Genomic DNA, 18,222 nt, shown 5'->3' with positions numbered 1-18,222 from the left:
CGAAGGAAATGAACGCCTACGGCTTAAATCAACGCTAACGGTCGAATCCCGATCGATTGGAATGCTCCCAATCGATCGGGGAGGCTTTGGATCGATCCACGGATCGATCCAGAGCGCCTCTGTGCTCTGGAAAAACTTCTGGATCGATCCACGGATCGATCCAGCGCTTATCGCGCGAAGCAGCAGCGTCCCAATCGGATCGATCCAAAGGGGTTCTGTTCGCGGGGACTCACCGGATCGATCGGTGGATCGATCCAGATCTGCTGGATCGATCCACGGATCGATCCAAACCTGCTGGATCAATCCACGGATCAATCCAAACCTGCTGGATCAATCGGCTGATCAATCCAGATCTTGGTTTTTGCCCAAAACCACGCCCAAAGCCCCCTAAACCAACATCTAGTCAACCATGACTTGTTGGTACATAAGACCTACCATCCGGTCACCCTTGACCAGCTAGGACTCTCTCACCAAGTGTCTGGTCAATCCCTTTGACCCACTTGGACTTTTCTCTTCTTGCCAAGTATCCGGTCACTCCCTAAGACCTACTTGGACTTTTCTTCCTCGTGCCAAGTATCCGGTCAATCCCTTTGACCTACTTGGACTCTCACCAGATGTCTGATCAACCTTGACCCATCTGAATTTCTCTTGCCTGGCTCCACTCACCAGGACTTTCCCAATTGCCTAGCTTAACTCACTAGGTCTTTCACCTGGCTTCACTCACCCTTGCATTGTCAAACATCGAAATCCAAACCAAGACTCAAGCTTGGTCAACCAGGTCAACCTTGACCTGAGGAATGTTGCACCAACAATCTAAATCCGTAATATGTATCTACAATATATATATGGGGGCAATGCTCCGCTACAAGCAATCCACAATAGGTGGGAGCAACTCTCCACTACAAACAATACATAACATGTGTGGGAGCAACGCTCTACCACAAATAATACATAAGTACCCAAGGCACCTAACTATCCGGCTAGAGACTGCACGAGATCTCTCTGCCACGGATCACAGTGAGTAGCCTAGGGTATAACAACCTAGTAAGCAAATCAAACCCATAGTCAACTCTATCATCATCCTAGTGGATCGGTCACCCACTAATAGGAGAATTAGTTGACAAGGTAATACAACCAATAACATAATGTAGACACTTAACATTCTACATTCAACATAGGTAGAATCATCATGATGCTACCAACAATACACCTGGCACACGTGCACACACAACATAGGTATGATCGACATAATCATCCAATTAGTACACCAAACACACTCATAGCACAGGTATAATTTAGTGTGATACCTCCAACAATAGCTACCGAACCCGTGTGCATATATCAACATAGGTATAATCGACAATACACCTCAAACAACCTCACATGGCATATATACACCTATGCCAAGAGTATAATCAATGTAATACTTCCAACAAAGCCATAATAGACACGAGTATACACACAAAACAAACATAATCAACAAGATACCTCGAATATTACACCGAACACATCTGCACATATCACAACTCAGATTAAATCGATAAGATACCTCCAATAAAACACTCAAACACATATGCACATTTCACAACATAGATTTAATCGACGCAATACCTCCAATAAACAATCAGACATGTATGCCTAACAACTCGGGTATAATCTACTAGAAACCCACAATAATCATAACTGGACAAGTATACACCCACTACGTGCAATTTAAACTGTCTATCAAGAACTCCTACAACACACAATAATCATATGAACACACATCATAGATATGCAAAAATCAACATACTTAATCCAATCAACCTGACATTCCCTATTTTACCTTCTATGTTATCCAAATCCGACACAATACTCAACCATTTTCATCCAGCCTTGACATTGATGAAAAATTGGTTACATTTAACACTTCAATAAAATTTATATCCTCAATATCTGAAACCATTACTAATCATTCATATGGAGTTATATGATAAAAAAAAAAATTTTTTGCCAGGATTCACAAACCAATCCACTCATAATCAACCGGATATCATGTTCCATACATGTATCCACTCAGCAGACCCAGAAAAATTTTCAACTATGACAACCAAAGGCAGCACAATAAAAATCCTACCAGTTCATTGATCCATAATCCATACAGAACTATCCGAAGGGATCCATCTTTATAGACACCAGAGCAAGTAACAACTTGACCCCCAAATAAATTGTCAAATAACTAAATCAGTTCATGGGTCAATTCAACACTAATTACATCAACTCAAACTAGAAAATGTCAGCCCACATAATATCATATGTATAAATGTGTACGACCCAAAAGAAAAAGTCAGAATTCAAGATCATCAAAACACTCTCATTTTTATCCTCAAAAATATCAGCCCACATAGTATCAGATGAATAAATCTCTACTCCCATGAGAGCAAATTAGCATTCAAAATATCAAATCATTATTTATCCACATAGTCCAATATCAGAGGAAGCAAATATCAATCTTATCATCCTGTTAACTAACCACAACTAACCAGATTTATTAAAACCTCATAGGCACACTCAACCGTAAACTCTCTAGCACCCGATTTATAATCTAATCACCAACTATAATCATCAAACCTGTGAATATCATACATGACACTCACTATGTCACCATCAACGACAACCCAAATAATAGATCATCAAAATAGTTATCCACTAATAGATCATCAAAACAAATATCTAGTAATAGATCATTATACAACCACATAACATTTACTCTTATAAATCATTAGAAATCAACACATCACAATATCTGATCTCACAATATCCCTCAACCTCAAACCGTTCTCAACAATGATCAAACATGATAACTCCCCAATGACCAATTTTCATCGTATCGGGTACCCTAATATCCAAAAGATATGAGTATAAAAACTCTACTGGCTAAATCAACAGGAATATGTAGGTATCATCCATTACCCAGCTAACAATAGCAGAGGCTGGTATGTGACTTCATCTCCTACTAGTAGTAACAGAAGCTAAAACTACTGATGGTATGATATGAAAAATCACCAGAGACCATAATCCTTGATCTCTATTAAGGTCAACCATGCTCAATGGCTAACCTATCACATGTAATATGTGTTACAACAAACAGACAAGTATTAAATAAAGAATGCTAATACATGTCATAAACTATAAAATTAAATATCATACCAAATTGCTGTCTGGAGATGTTCCGTCGCTGTCCAGTCCCCTAATTGACCTCGGAATTCTGAACAAGTAAATCGCCGGGAATCTATACAAATCCGAAACGAAAGTCCGAAATATAACCATAACGGAAATCCGTACAAACCGAAATAGATATCCAAAAATCTAGAACACCAAAAGCAGGTATCATAACCCGCTCTGATACCAATAAATTGATATCAGATAAATCTCAAAAATCCAACACACGGAAATCAAACAAGAATCGCTAAACTTTGGCGCTCTGATACCATATCAATTGCTATCAGGTTATACCAACTATCCAAAATACGAAAATAAAGATCGTAAAACTGTGCTCTGATACCACTAAATTGTCACGCCCCGGAGGAGTCTCTGTCCGAAGAAATTTCGACAGCATCTCCCCTGTACGGCGGACAATCTGAAACTTTTCTACAGCATCATATACCTCAGCCACATGCGGCTGGAATAATAACAATAATAAAACAATCACCACGCAGTTAATATCAATTTCAGCCTCTGGCTGACACAACCACGTAGTTAAGTAGTAAATAAATAGAACAGTAATACGATGACTCGAAAACAACCCTACTCAACTACACTCGTAAAGCTCAAATCCGACAAACTCACCTCTTCTGCCGTCCAGGCAGGCATGGAGTAAAACATATCCAAACAATACCAAAGTCCATCAACGATAAGAATCCATACAAGATCCATAAGTAAAACCAATACACGTCTAAGACATAGTCCGATAGAGAAAACTAAAATAACAACTCGTGGTCTACAGAGGACTAGCACTACATGCAGTGGGGACTAGCGACTGGAACTGCCTCCTGACAGCATCAACATGAAAATAACAACGGAGGCGGGGGTGAGTCCAACGCTCAGCGGGTAATAACTGATATGCAAAGTAGGAAAATAACATTTAGCACTCATCATGCGTACAGTCTCCTGATATAAAAGGATGAAATGCAACTGAAGTAAACAGGAGAAAAATTGTACTAACCAGGACATGGGTATAAGGACAAATAGTCCGAGTGACATAGAAATCTTGTATGCATGTCAAACATAGGCGTCCAAACAATATACAGCATATAAATGCAGCAAGCACAAACACAAGCAATAAATGCATCATGCATATGCCAATGATGCGTCCTGGTCACCCCTGACGTCAGTCGATCATCTCACACACAATAGTGAGGTCGAGTGGGTAGGGCTGTGACAACCGTGCACTCTGTCGTCACTACTCCTGATGAGTGACCGAGTGGACGAGATGCTGTCGGAGTACACCTATCCTCCTACCCCAAATCATAAATAGGGGAGCGCAATGCTCTCATCTCCCGGTACACGATGACGGGGAGGAATCACTGCCGGCTAACACGTTGCATCACGCTACCCATGAGCGGACCAACGGAGCCAAACAAAGTCCCTGCTGCTGTTGGGACCGAAAAGTAGCTAGAGGGGGGTGAATAGCTCGTCGCGTTTGCTCTTCTCACTTGGTTGCGCTTTGTTGCTTGTTTCTTCAAGAGATGGCAGCGGAAATACAAAGAAACAACATACAACGCTAACACTTGGATTTTACTTGGTATCCACCTCCAAAGGAGGTGACTAATCCAAGGATCCACACAACGCACGCACCCTCCACTAATGAAACTCTTCTTTATGGTAACTACCAAAGGCGGAGAAGCCCTACAAGACTCAATACAAGAAGAAAGGGAAGGGATACAAGAAATACAAGCTTACAAGCTTACAATGAGTGCAAAAACCCTAACCCTAGTTTCTTCTTCTTGCTTTGATCCGCCTCTTGACTTGGAAGAGCCTCCAAGAACCTTCAAGAACTGGAGATCTCGAGCTTGAGAAGAACTGTGGAGGAGCTGGTGAAGATCTGAAATGAATCGGTGAAGCAGTGCCAAAGACAACTCTCGCCTGCGGCTCAAATACGACGCAACGGTCGGATCCCGATCGATTCGATTATTCCCAATCGATCGGGGAGGCTTTGGATCGATCCATGGATCGATCCAGAGCGCCTCTGTGCTCTGGAAAAATGTCTGGATCGATCCAGCGCTTATCGCGCGAAGCAGCAGCGTCCCAATCGATCCACTGATCGATTGGGACTTCTGGATCGATCCACGGATCGATCCAGAGGCTTTCTGTTCGCTGGGAAAAGCCTAGATCGATTCACTGATCGATCCAGCTCTTGGTTTCTTCCCAAAACCAGGTCCCTAGCCTCCTTAACCAACATCCGGTCAACCTTGACCTGTTGGTACATCATGCCTAGCATCTGGTCACTCCCTTGACCTGTTAGGACTCCCCACCAAGTGTCCGGTCAATCCCTTTGACCCACTTGGACTTTCCAACACGTGCCAAGTATCCGGTCATTCCCTTTGACCTACTTGGACTTTCCTTCATGCCAAGTATCCGGTCAACCTTGACCTACTTGGACTTCCTTTCTGCCTGGCTTCACTCACCAGGTCTTTCACCTATCTTCACTCACTAGGATTTCCTTCTGCTTGGCTTCACTCACCAGGACTTTCAATCTGCCTGGCTTCACTCACCAGGACTTTCACCTAGCTTCACTCACTAGGATTTTCCTTCTGCCTGGCTTCACTCACCAGGACTTTCAATCTGCCTGGCTTCACTCACCAGGACTTTCACCTAGCTTCACTCACTAGGATTTTACTTCTGCCTAACATCCCAGTTAGGACTTCCCAGTCAAGTATCCGGTCAATCCCTGACCTACTTGACTCTTCTACAATCAACCTTGTATTGTCAAACATCGAAACCCAAACCAAGACTCAAGCTTGGTCAACCAGGTCAACCTTGACCTGAGAGATGTTGCACCAACAATCTGCCCCTTTTTGATGTTTGACAATATCACAATAACACTTACAATACCACATGTAAGTTAGGTTAATCCCATAGCCTCATTCTTCATGCCAATAGGTAATGAATACATAAGTTAAGCTCTTCATTCTCCCCCTAAGAGGGCAAACTCCCTCTAGGTAATGAAAGCCTAACTTACTTTCATTCACAAGTCCTTTCATTCTCCCCCTATTGGCACACATCAACCCATCTTTGAGCACATATCAACCCATGCCCCAATTTTGGCACACTTCAACAAATCCACTTGTTGAAAACTCTCCCCCTGAAGAGTTGCTCATCGTTGTTCAGAACTTCACTCGTTGTGATCAAATATGATAATGAAGGACCCATTCCCTTCATTATCAACAATTCTTGCCCTGAAGCAATAACAACGGTCCAATAACCCAAATGAAGGTCTCATATCCTTCATTTATCCTTACCCTACATTCTCCCTTAATGTAGGTAAATGCTCATCCTTGAGCATTATCCACTTGAAACAGTGGAACAATGAGGATATCCAATCCCCAGTAAGGTTCAAATGCTCAACCTTGAGCATTTTCTCACACAGAAGGTTAACCACCTTCCAAGGTTCATGAAAAAAAAATAATTTTCATGTCTTTAAAGAGTCCCTCCCCCTAAAGACATGGTAGTTACATCTGTCATTGCACCAACAATGACTTGGAATCCCTAATCCTTTAGGAAACCCAAATTTAGAAGCTTTGAGGTTCAAATATTCAAAATTTGAAACAAACCTCAACCTAAACTTCAATATAGTCTTCCTTAACCAATCCATCCTTGTTTTCAACATGAAAACTCCCTTTTTATGTATACAAATGTATTTTTAGGGGTTTGGAATGGTTACCTAGACTAAAATAGATTCAAAATGCTGAAATCAGGCCTTCCTAGCCAAAATCAGCAACTTGGATCGATTGGAGTTGGGTTCTAATCGATTGAACCATCTGAATCGATCCACTGATCGATTCAGGCCTTGTGGATCGATCGGCTGATCGATCCAGCAAGCTTCTGTTCGCGAGAAGCTTGCTCCCAATCGATCCACTGATCGATTGAGACCCTCAATCGATTGGTGGATCGATTGAGGTCTGATAATTGCTGAAAAATGATTTCAGTCAACTTCAGAGGCCCCTAGAAAATTCTACAAAAATCCAAAAATCATGAAATTTTGCATAGACATTATTTAGGGCATACTTTATCATGGAAAAATAGTTTTCTATGAAAATACATCATATTTTTAAAGATTGATACAAACTTGAAACCTTGCAAAAACTTTAGTATTTTCTTCAAGTTCGTGTCTAACTATTCAATGGTGATCACTATCAAAAGATAGCCTTCACCAAGGTTTTCCAAAAGCATTTTAAAAATATTTTCAAAACCAATATCCCATCATGTTCCTTGGGCATAATGCACATGACTTGTACATTAGCTTTCCCAATGATGGAAAAACACATAACTATGTGTTTTGATGAATTTAAAACTCAAAAGAATGCACTAAATCAACATCTTGAGTTTTTGTTCATCATCCTAACATATCACTTGTATCTAATGTGCACTAAAACACATACAAGTCATCTTATAAGTCTTTGTGAGATGTAAAGTTTGGTTTTGCCCTAATCTAAGGATCATGCATATTTATCTAGGCATTTTTAGTGGTAAACATCCACCAAAGATGTTACTTGTTGATCCACTTGTTCAAACAAATATCACTTGTTTATTCCACTTGTTAAACACATGCCACTTGTTGAACTAATGTCATTTGTCCTTAATTTTAAAAGAAATAAAATAATGCATGATAATGTTATGGCATACATCCAAATGAAATAGCTTTCAAAAGAAAGATTCCTATAACTACATGATGTATGTATGACATGACATGGTATTTTTGTATTTTTCATAATAAGGAATGAATGCTAAATACAAAATTAAACATGATGTCATGGCATATAATGGGCAAACAATCATGGCAAGATTTAGCATAAATAAAGTATACCTAGATTACCTATCTAGGTGTCCTTAACCCTTAGCTAAACTTAAAAGTTAAACCTAGATCGCCCTAAATGCTTCAAGAAAATGCCAAAACCTAAATTGGCATTTCTAATTCTCTTGATTAACTTATGCCAATTGAAATCAAGCTTATTCCTCAAATGTTGGCATATTTCATTTTTCCACAAGAGTAGCATATTAAATTAAGGCTTAGATTTGCCTTAAATTGCTAAGCAAATACCAAAATCCCAACTTGGTATTTCTTATGCCTTTCCTAAATTGTGCCATTTTTAAAATAAGATCAAGACTTCTCAAATTTGGCACATTTTACTCTTTCAAAGAGTAAATCAATAATCCTTTTCATTTTCAAAAGTTAATAATAACCTTGAAAATGCTCCTTGAGTGTCAATTTCTTCAAAGTTGGGTTAACTACCCTCCTTCTTAGAGTTGACACTCTCTAACCCATCTATGGGGTAGAGAAGATGCTCCTAGGAACCCAACACCTATTGGTGCTCCTTGGATGCTCTAGGTATTCACTAGGGATAACTTCCCTAGATACCTTCCTAGTGACCTTGTTGGGCTTCTTAGAAGCCTTGGTCACATTTTCTAGATCAACTCTAGGGATAGCCTCCCTTGTGACCTTGTTAGTGACTTTCTTAGACTTCTTAGAAGTCTTAGTCACATTTATTGCAAAAATACTCTTAGGGATGACTTCCCTAGTATTCTTGGCTTGACCACTAGACCTAGGGTTTGTTCCATAACTATATGGAACTCTATGGTAAGAGGGCACATCCTTCTTAGCCTTTGGTTTGTATCCCAAACCTCTATGGCCATTGGATGACTTTGATTTTCCTAGCCCTAGGTTTTGCTCATTTTGCCCTTTTAGGATATTTTCTATCCTTTTTAGGGTCTTTTCCATTTTATCAAGTCTTGACCTCAAGACTTGATTTTCCCTCACTAAGTCCTTAGTATTTGATTTTTCATTTGATCCATGAGCATTTTTATTCTTGGGCATGTATCTATTAACCTTAGTGTTCCTGCCCAAGTGTCTATATACCTTCCTAACCTTAGGTTGGGTAGTCTTGGCATGTAGGGCCACATGCTTTTCCTTAAAGCCCTCATGCTTTCTATTCTTATGGTAAATTGCATTAAAATGATAAAAATTAGAACTATCATGCTTTTTATCATAACGTAAAAGGGTAGGCTCAATAAATGTTACCTTCTTCTTTACCTTGGAGGCTCCCCCTTGACTAGTGCCTCCTTGAGCCTTGACCACCTTCTTCCCCTTGAGGCATTGACTTCGGTAATGCCCTTTTTGTTGACACAAGAAGCACACAATGTGCTCCTTGCTCTTCTTTGTCCCAGAGGTGATCTCCTTGGGCTTCTCCTTGCCCTTTTGTGTCACTTGACCTTTCTTCTTGATCAAGTTTGGACACTTGCTCTTGTAGTGCCCACTTTCCCTACACTCAAAACATATTATATGATTTTTATTATTTATTGAAATGTTTATACCTTTATGTGTAGGGATGACACTTTCTCCTTTGGATCCGGAGGTAGAAGCTTCCTCTTGATCCGATCTTGATTCTCCTCCATTTTATTTTTCTTGACTTGTGGAGGTAGAAGTTTCTTCATCCTCTTCTTCTCTTGACCCGGATGTGGAGGATTCTCCTTCTTCTTGATCCGGCGTCACCAAGGATTGCTCCCCCTCAATCCTAGAGGTGGAGGCTTCATCATCTTGAATATGAAACAAGGAGTATGCTCCCTCCTTGTTCCCTTCGTTGCATTCCCTTGAGGATGAACCTTCTTGGATTTCCTCTTCTTCGGAGGTTGAGCATATTTCAACCTCGGAGTCCTCCTCTTGGTCTTGCTCCAAAGAGTCATCCTCTCTGGATTCTTCATGATCTTGCACAGTGGAGGGGATCTCTTCATGAAGCTTGGCCAATTTGCTTCATAGTTCCTTTGCATCTTCAAATTCTCCAATTTTGCAAAGGATGGTGCTTGGCAATAAATTGACCAAAAGCTTGGTCACTTTGTCATTTGCCTCGCACCTTTAGACTTGCTCTTGGCTCCACTTGCTCCTCTTGAGAACTTTGCCCTTTGAATTTCTTGGAGCCTCGAAGCCTTCCATTAGAGCAAACCATTGCTCTATCTCCATCATAAGGAAATTTTTGATTCTTGATTTCCAAGAATCGAAGCTTGTAGATGAATATGGTGGAGCTACCCTTGTGTCAAATCCAAGTCCATCTTGGAATTGCATCTTGAAGTTGAGCTTGATAAAATCTTGAACTTGAAGAATTTGCTCCAACTTCTTCACCCTCTAGCTTTTCTTGTTATGCTTGACCCTTCCGGCGATGATTCCGGTGAAGAGCGGCCTCGCTCTGATACCACTTGTTGGGACCGAAAAGTAGCTAGAGGGGGGTGAATAGCTCGTCGCGTTTGCTCTTCTCACTTGGTTGCGCTTTGTTGCTTGTTTCTTCAAGAGATGGCAGCGGAAATACAAAGAAACAACATACAACGCTAACACTTGGATTTTACTTGGTATCCACCTCCAAAGGAGGTGACTAATCCAAGGATCCACACAACGCACGCACCCTCCACTAATGAAACTCTCCTTTATGGTAACTACCAAAGGCGGAGAAGCCCTACAAGACTCAATACAAGAAGAAAGGGAAGGGATACAAGAAATACAAGCTTACAAGCTTACAATGAGTGCAAAAACCCTAACCCTAGTTTCTTCTTCTTGCTTTGATCCGTCTCTTGACTTGGAAGAGCCTCCAAGAACCTTCAAGAACTGGCGATCTCGAGCTTGAGAAGAACTGTGGAGAAGCTGGTGAAGATCTGAAATGAATCGATGAAGCAGTGCCGAAGACAACTCTCGCCTGCGGCTCAAATACGACGCAACGGTCGGATCCCGATCGATTCGATTATTCCCAATCGATCGGGGAGGCTTTGGATCAATCCATGGATCGATCTAGAGCGCCTCTATGCTCTGGAAAAACGCCTGGATCGATCCATGGATCGATCCAGCGCTTATCGCGCGAAGCAGCAGCGTCCCAATCGATCCACTGATCGATTGGGACCTCTGGATCGATCCACGGATCGATCCAGAGGCTTTCTGTTCGCTGGGAAAAGCCTGGATCGATCCAGAGGCTTTCTGTTCGCTGGGGAATGTCTGGATCGATCCACTGATCGATCCAGAGGCTGGATCGATCCACTGATCGATCTAGCTCTTGGTTTCTTCCCAAAACCAGGTCCCTAGCCTCCTTAACCAACATCCGGTCAACCTTGACCTGTTGGTACATCATGCCTAGCATCTGGTCACTCCCTTGACCTGTTAGGACTCCCCACCAAGTGTCCGATCAATCCCTTTGACCCACTTGGACTTTCCAACACGTGCCAAGTATCCGATCATTCCCTTTGACCTACTTGGACTTTCCTTCATGCCAAGTATCCGGTCAACCTTGACCTACTTGGACTTCCTTTTTGCCTGGCTTCACTCACCAGGTCTTTCACCTAGCTTCACTCACTAGGATTTCCTTCTGCCTGGCTTCACTCACCAGGACTTTCAATCTGCCTAGCTTCACTCACCAGGACTTTCACCTAGCTTCACTCACTAGGATTTTCCTTCTGCCTGGCTTCACTCACCAGGACTTTCAATCTGCCTGGCTTCACTCACCAGGACTTTCACCTAGCTTCACTCACTAGGATTTTACTTCTGCCTAACATCCCAGTTAGGACTTCCCAGTCAAGTATCCGGTCAATCCCTGACCTACTTGACTCTTCTACAATCAACCTTGTATTGTCAAACATCGAAACCCAAACCAAGACTCAAGCTTGGTCAACCAGGTCAACCTTGACCTGAGAGATGTTGCACCAACAGCTGCAACACGCACTGCCTGAATCGACCACTAACCCATAAGTGGTGGTGTGTACAGATCCATGTAACTGGCGATGTGCTCAACAATAATGGAGCGAACTATCGCACAGCATGCAATCATGCAAATGGTGCATGGCACTAACCACAAAATATCCTGAGCTAATCCATATATATATATAAAAGTGCACCATAGGTCAACAAATCAAATCAAAGGTACACTGAAGGTATAAAAACTAGGTCCTGAACATGGTGAAGCATGGTATATCACTACCCCTATAAGCATGTATCAACAGGTATGGAATACATGAGATGTAAAACAAGCAATCAACCAATCATGTAACAAGTATCGGGTAGTGATTAACCGTAACAAATAAGAGAACATAATTATTGCTACTTGTTAAATTCACTACTATGCATATCAAAGACATAAAGTCAAAAGTACTCGCCTCCAATCGAAATGGTCCAATCCGACAATCGAGATACTCGTCTCGAATCAAAGTCCTGTAATAAACCGTATAGTTTAGCTAAATTTAATTATAAGCAAAATAGCTAAACTAAATTATTTTTCTCCAAGAACTCTAATTAAATAGTTAATCACAGTTAACTATCCCTAATCCAAAGCTTAGGGTTCCATTCCTAACTTAACCACAAGTCGACCTAACTACACATGAACCACCAACTATATAATGAATCAAACATATCCAAACAAACTCAATTAAGTATCTTACCCAATTTAAATCTGCACAACTCTAAAGCTTCTGTGAACAACACAACTGGAGATCGACTTGTCGCCGCTAGCAACAAAATAAATTGCTGGATCAAGGAAACCACAACAAATCCCATTAGAAATTCTTTCCCACTGTCCAATTAAGATGAGGACATCATAAATCGGAAATACCTAATTTTCCTTACCCAACTCGTAGCCGTGCTTGTTTATCCACACCAGAACTGTGGCTACCAGCACAAATTGATTGCTGCTGGAACAAAACGAATAAACCAAATCAACAATTAATCAAAATCCTTGAAACTACAGAATTTCCAACCAAACTAAACCTCACCGTGGATTTGATCAAGGCAGAGGGCACTAGGGCAGCGGCGTCGGCACTAGGGCAGCGGCGTCGGCACCGTGCAGAGGTGCGTCAACGAGCAAGATGACTGGGAACCCAATCTAGGGCACGGTTCGCTGTGAGGAGAGCTCGACTCTGATGTGAGGAGATCAGAGAGAGCGTCGGCACCTAGGGCTTGGCGTCGGGTCGGAGTGGCAGCGACGCGGCTAGGGCTCGGCTCCTGGTCGGAGTGGCGGCGACGCGGCTAGGGCTCGGCTCCGGGTCGGAGTGGCGGCAGAGGAGAGAAGGAAGGCGTCGGCAGCAGTGATTAGGGCACGGAGTCGGCGTCGGCTTCTCCCCTTGGTCACGGTTTAAGCACGAGGGATGAAGGAAAACCGCCACGGCCGGCGGTTAGGGCAAGGAGAGTCGGGCGCGCGGGGGGAGAAATCGGGCACGGGTTCGGCGTCGAGGGAAACCGGAGGAAATGAAAAAGAAAAGGAAAAAGAAAAAGAAATAAAACTTTTCCCTCATTAAAACAGGGTAGCCTAAACAGGCTTTTCCGGGCCCTGTTTTTATCCCCGTTAACTCGTCCATACGAGCTCCGAAAAATTCCAAAAAATTTCCTTATTAATATTCGCCTATTTTTGGTATTTTACATGCTCGGCTTGTTAAGGTATTATGTCAGGGACACTTTACTGACAAGTCTTTTTAGGGAAAACTTTGAGAAGCGTGCTCGCCTGAGGAAGCATGCATGTGTGCTACAAGAGCTCTATATAAAGGGGATCCAAGCACTGGCGGAGGTACGCGATATACACTGTTTGCGCTACAGTCTTCATTTTTATTGCTCCGCCTTCTACTTCATCTTGGTGACTAACTTGAGCGTCGGAGGGCCAACGCTGGGGACCCCTTCTCTGACTCGGCACTTAATTTTCAAGATATAATAGACTTCTCTTAAATGATAAATCATTCCTCTCATGACCATATATTTTGAGTCACTAATATCTATATCAAGCGGCCCGAATGTTAACTCTTAATCTAAGAGAGCGATGAATCCTCTATTAACTCAACATTATTCTCTCTATACTTTGTCATACACCCAATTATTATATTAATCACAATCCGATTAAAGACTATTTTTAACGGTGTCAAAGCATATAACTCCACACATAGAATAAATAAAGGTCTCTAGTCAAAAGATCAGTTATACTCGTTCATAAGAGGAATGACCAATGATGCTTAATATGGGATCTCTTAAGCAGGTCATGTCTAGTGTACCTCTAAGCTTAAGGCACCCCCAAGTACAACTTGATATTCATCTCTTGGTCTATCTCAACCTAGTCATACTCAGCGTTGATCTAGATATTCATATCCCCTTTAAATATCTATATGATCAAGGACTGTTTTTATATTAGTTGAACTTTATCATTAATCATATACGTACAGAAAAGTAAATAATTAATGATAAGTACTTGTCTTTATAAAATAATTATCCACAAAATGCATAAGAAATATCTTGGCACATAAGTACACATACTAACTTGAAGATGGTTTACAAATTTTATTCGTGAACATTATTCATGAACAATTCACAATCTCAATTCATGAACATCAACGAGCTGAAGTTTATTTAATTTGACAAGTTGTTCAAGATTATTCATTTAATTGGTCTTGTGTATATTGAATGAATAGAAGAAATTCCTATTAAATTGAACACTAAATTTATTCACAAAAGCTTAATCCCCCATAATAGTTAACTATTACAATAATAAAATTAAGGATTGAAGAGGTTGATGTTAAAATCTAAATCAACAATTACAACCCAATCGACATTAGAACCAGCATAGCACATGATATGACATGGAGTGGAGGCACGAGAGAACTTGAAATATGAATTAATGCTCATCATCTAGAGGTCAAGATAAAAGAAAGGTGATGTTGTAATTGGGAGAGAAGAGAGAGCGACTTCTATTTTATTATAACTCACTGATTCAGGATTGTCAATTTAGGGCTTGATAGGAAAAAAAGAAATCAAAAAGGACAAAGCTTGGTGACATAAAAGAAGTTAAGAGTAGAGCAAAAGAAGTAATAGGTTGTAATAAAAGAAAAGAGATTATGACTATGATAGCATGTTGGAGTAATTGAAAATATAGATAGAAAAGGGGAAATGTATAGAGAAATAAATTCTTATTCTCCACAAAAGTTGCACGTTTCATTACCTATCAACAATAATAATTTCTAATTAACAAAATTTTACTTATTGATTTATCCTACTTATAATAATTTAAATTGACAGAGTCATTTAGATAATTCTTGTTGGACATTGAGTTTGACTTTGGATAACAACGTAATGATCATAACTTACAACAAATTTAATTTTTCATGCTTTTACATAACATGTATAAATTGATTTATGAATTTGATACGAGGATGATTATACATATACATTGAAGATATGGTAAATTTGATTATTGAAATCCTATTCAATGCAAGAAGCTCTATCATGACCCTTCCTATTCAGAGACGGATCTTACTTAGGATTGTCCTGATAAGACCGTAAACGAGTTAGGTTGAGTTGAGTTCGAGCTAGTATAAATTTAAGTTTGACTCGATTCAATTTATATGCGTTAGAGCTTGAGTTCGAACTCGCTCGAGCATGTAGGATTGAGTTCGAGTTTGAACTCGATATTTAATTATGGAGCTCGAACTCAAACTTTTTTATTTTTTTAATATATTTTAATAAATAAATTAATATATTATGTATTATAAAATATATATTATTACAAGTTCGACAAACCACCGAACTAATAACAATTAGATTCGAGCTTGACTCAATTTACAATCAAATCGGCTTGAGCGCAATTAACTTTGAGCTAGAGTCAAATTTTGATCGAACTACTCACGAATTATTCACGAACAAATTGACTCATTTGCAACCCTAAATGGGGGGCCCAACCTAGTGGGGGCGTATCTGAGGCAAAGCTAACCACATCCGTGGGCCCCTAACAACAGTCCTCTGAGAAGGACACACAGTGTCTATCTTCTGCCGGCCCCTGTTTTAGAACATTCCAAAATCAAGACCCCAAACATGGGCGTGTATTACTGGATGAAATAAGCCATCAATGACGACATCACATCCATGCCAAAAGATAGAAGTCACCACGCTCATTTACAACTCCCAGCTCCAAAATGATAAAATAAAATCAACAATCCGTAAAAGGCGCACTTTTAAAATTATGAAATTCTCACACACACCAAAAAAAAAACGTACTTAATTTTTAAATTTCTTAAAAGACACCTTTAGCTTCTCTTTCACTCCTCCCATCAATCACTACCATGTTAATTGAACAAAATCATTATAGTATTAATTTTATAAAACGATGTCACTATAGTGATGTATTTCAAAGATCAATATTATTATAGTATTGATTTTCAAAAGTCAATGATATTAATTTTAGAATTTATGCACATCAAAATTATACTTTTTTTTAAAAAAAACGATACTATAGTGATTTTTAAAATAGAACGTCATAGTAATATTATTCTTTAAAATCTAATATCACAATAATATTATTTTTTAATGAACACCCATTATCTTTAATATTTTATCCTCATGGTATAACTGAGTTAGTCATCATGTAATAGATTTATAGAATTAAGTAAGGGTCAATTTTTAATGAAGTCGACAGAAATATTCTCCTACAAGATGACCTACTCAATTTTTTAATTTATCTTTGTACATATGGCTCTTAGGCTAATTTTGTGGAACTCTCAGGATCACCTTTTATAAAATTTGACAACCACCCATCCAATAACATAACCCAATCGCATACCTAATTGACTAACTTACCCAGGGATAATTAGCATTCTTCTGCAAAGCCAGTTCATAACAGAAAGGCTATTCCTTTCCTTGAAAATTGAAGACCCAAAAGTCGACGACACATATTCATAGCCAATGTGAATATCCATTGGCTATTGTTTCGCTTTTTTTTGTTCTCACTTTTTCTTTCCTTCATTTTTATGGTGTAAAGCAAAATAAGAATCCAAATAATTAAAGTGTGGAAAGGTTACCCAACCCAAGCACTGTGAATAGGGATCAAACCCTTTCCACTCCTAAACCCCAATCATCATCCATGTGCTGCTGTGTTTGGCCTACCTGGCTTGACCCACTCGCATCTAATGCGATTCCACATCCTCGATGCACAAAACCGAGTTTGCATCTTGAGCAATTGTTTGGTGGGATCAGCCACATGTCCTAAGAGCAATTAATGGGAGTGGTCGTCACGGGTACCTAATTAATTAGTGGATGATAATTTATTATAAATTGAAATAGAGATCAATTTCTGATAGAGACTAACTCTTAGGGAAAAAAAAAATTCTATCCTCTAATCATTTGATGATCAATTCTAAATTGAGCACATAATTTATCTCTCTTTACATAATATAAAGACGAACTGTGAGAAATATTTGAAATGTGTATAATCATCTAAAAGCAATGAAAGTGCATGGATTCCAAATCATGGAATGAGTCCATTGGTTGTAGTCAATGATATAAAATGCATGGTTCTTGATTAGATTTTTTTTAAAAAAAATATTGATTCTTAATCTTAACTTTAATCTACAAAAGATGGTTTGGTTCGATTAAGATTATTATTATTTTGATTTAAAAATTTATAAATTTAAAAAAATAAAAAATCTTTAAAATAAAGAATATATAAAAAAAAATTGCACTTGTTTAAGTATTTTCTAAGGGAATAATCAAAGTACACATAGTTCATTTACTTTTTCACCTTTATTATCTTAGCAACTGACATTATACATACTTTTATTTCTCATTCCCATAATATTAATTTCTCTATCCCATCATCTTAAAGTTGTATATTTTTTTTTTCTTTTTTCAACTCTCCTTCAATCATCAAGTAATATCTGTGATTCTAAAAAGTTAGGAGATAAAATAGATTATCTTTCATTCAATCATAAGTAATATTTGTGATTCAAAAGAGTTAGGAGATAAAAGTAGATCATCTTTCATTCAATATATTACCTCCAAAATTAAATATTTCTTCTATAACAATGATCGACACCGGACAAGATAGAATTTTTTTTTATTATAATGGAGAAAATGGAAAAACTTTAGTATTCTATGACAATCATCATAGAATATCAAAATCAGCCTCACTATCTATTTTCACTAAAATCAAAATAAGTTTTAAAATAATTTTCAAATTTCTATCTAGAATTTGA

Source organism: Zingiber officinale, chromosome 3A (genome assembly GCF_018446385.1).
Source record: "Zingiber officinale cultivar Zhangliang chromosome 3A, Zo_v1.1, whole genome shotgun sequence".
Classification (NCBI taxonomy): Eukaryota; Viridiplantae; Streptophyta; class Magnoliopsida; order Zingiberales; family Zingiberaceae; genus Zingiber; species Zingiber officinale.
Note: the sequence above shows the minus strand (reverse complement) of the source record.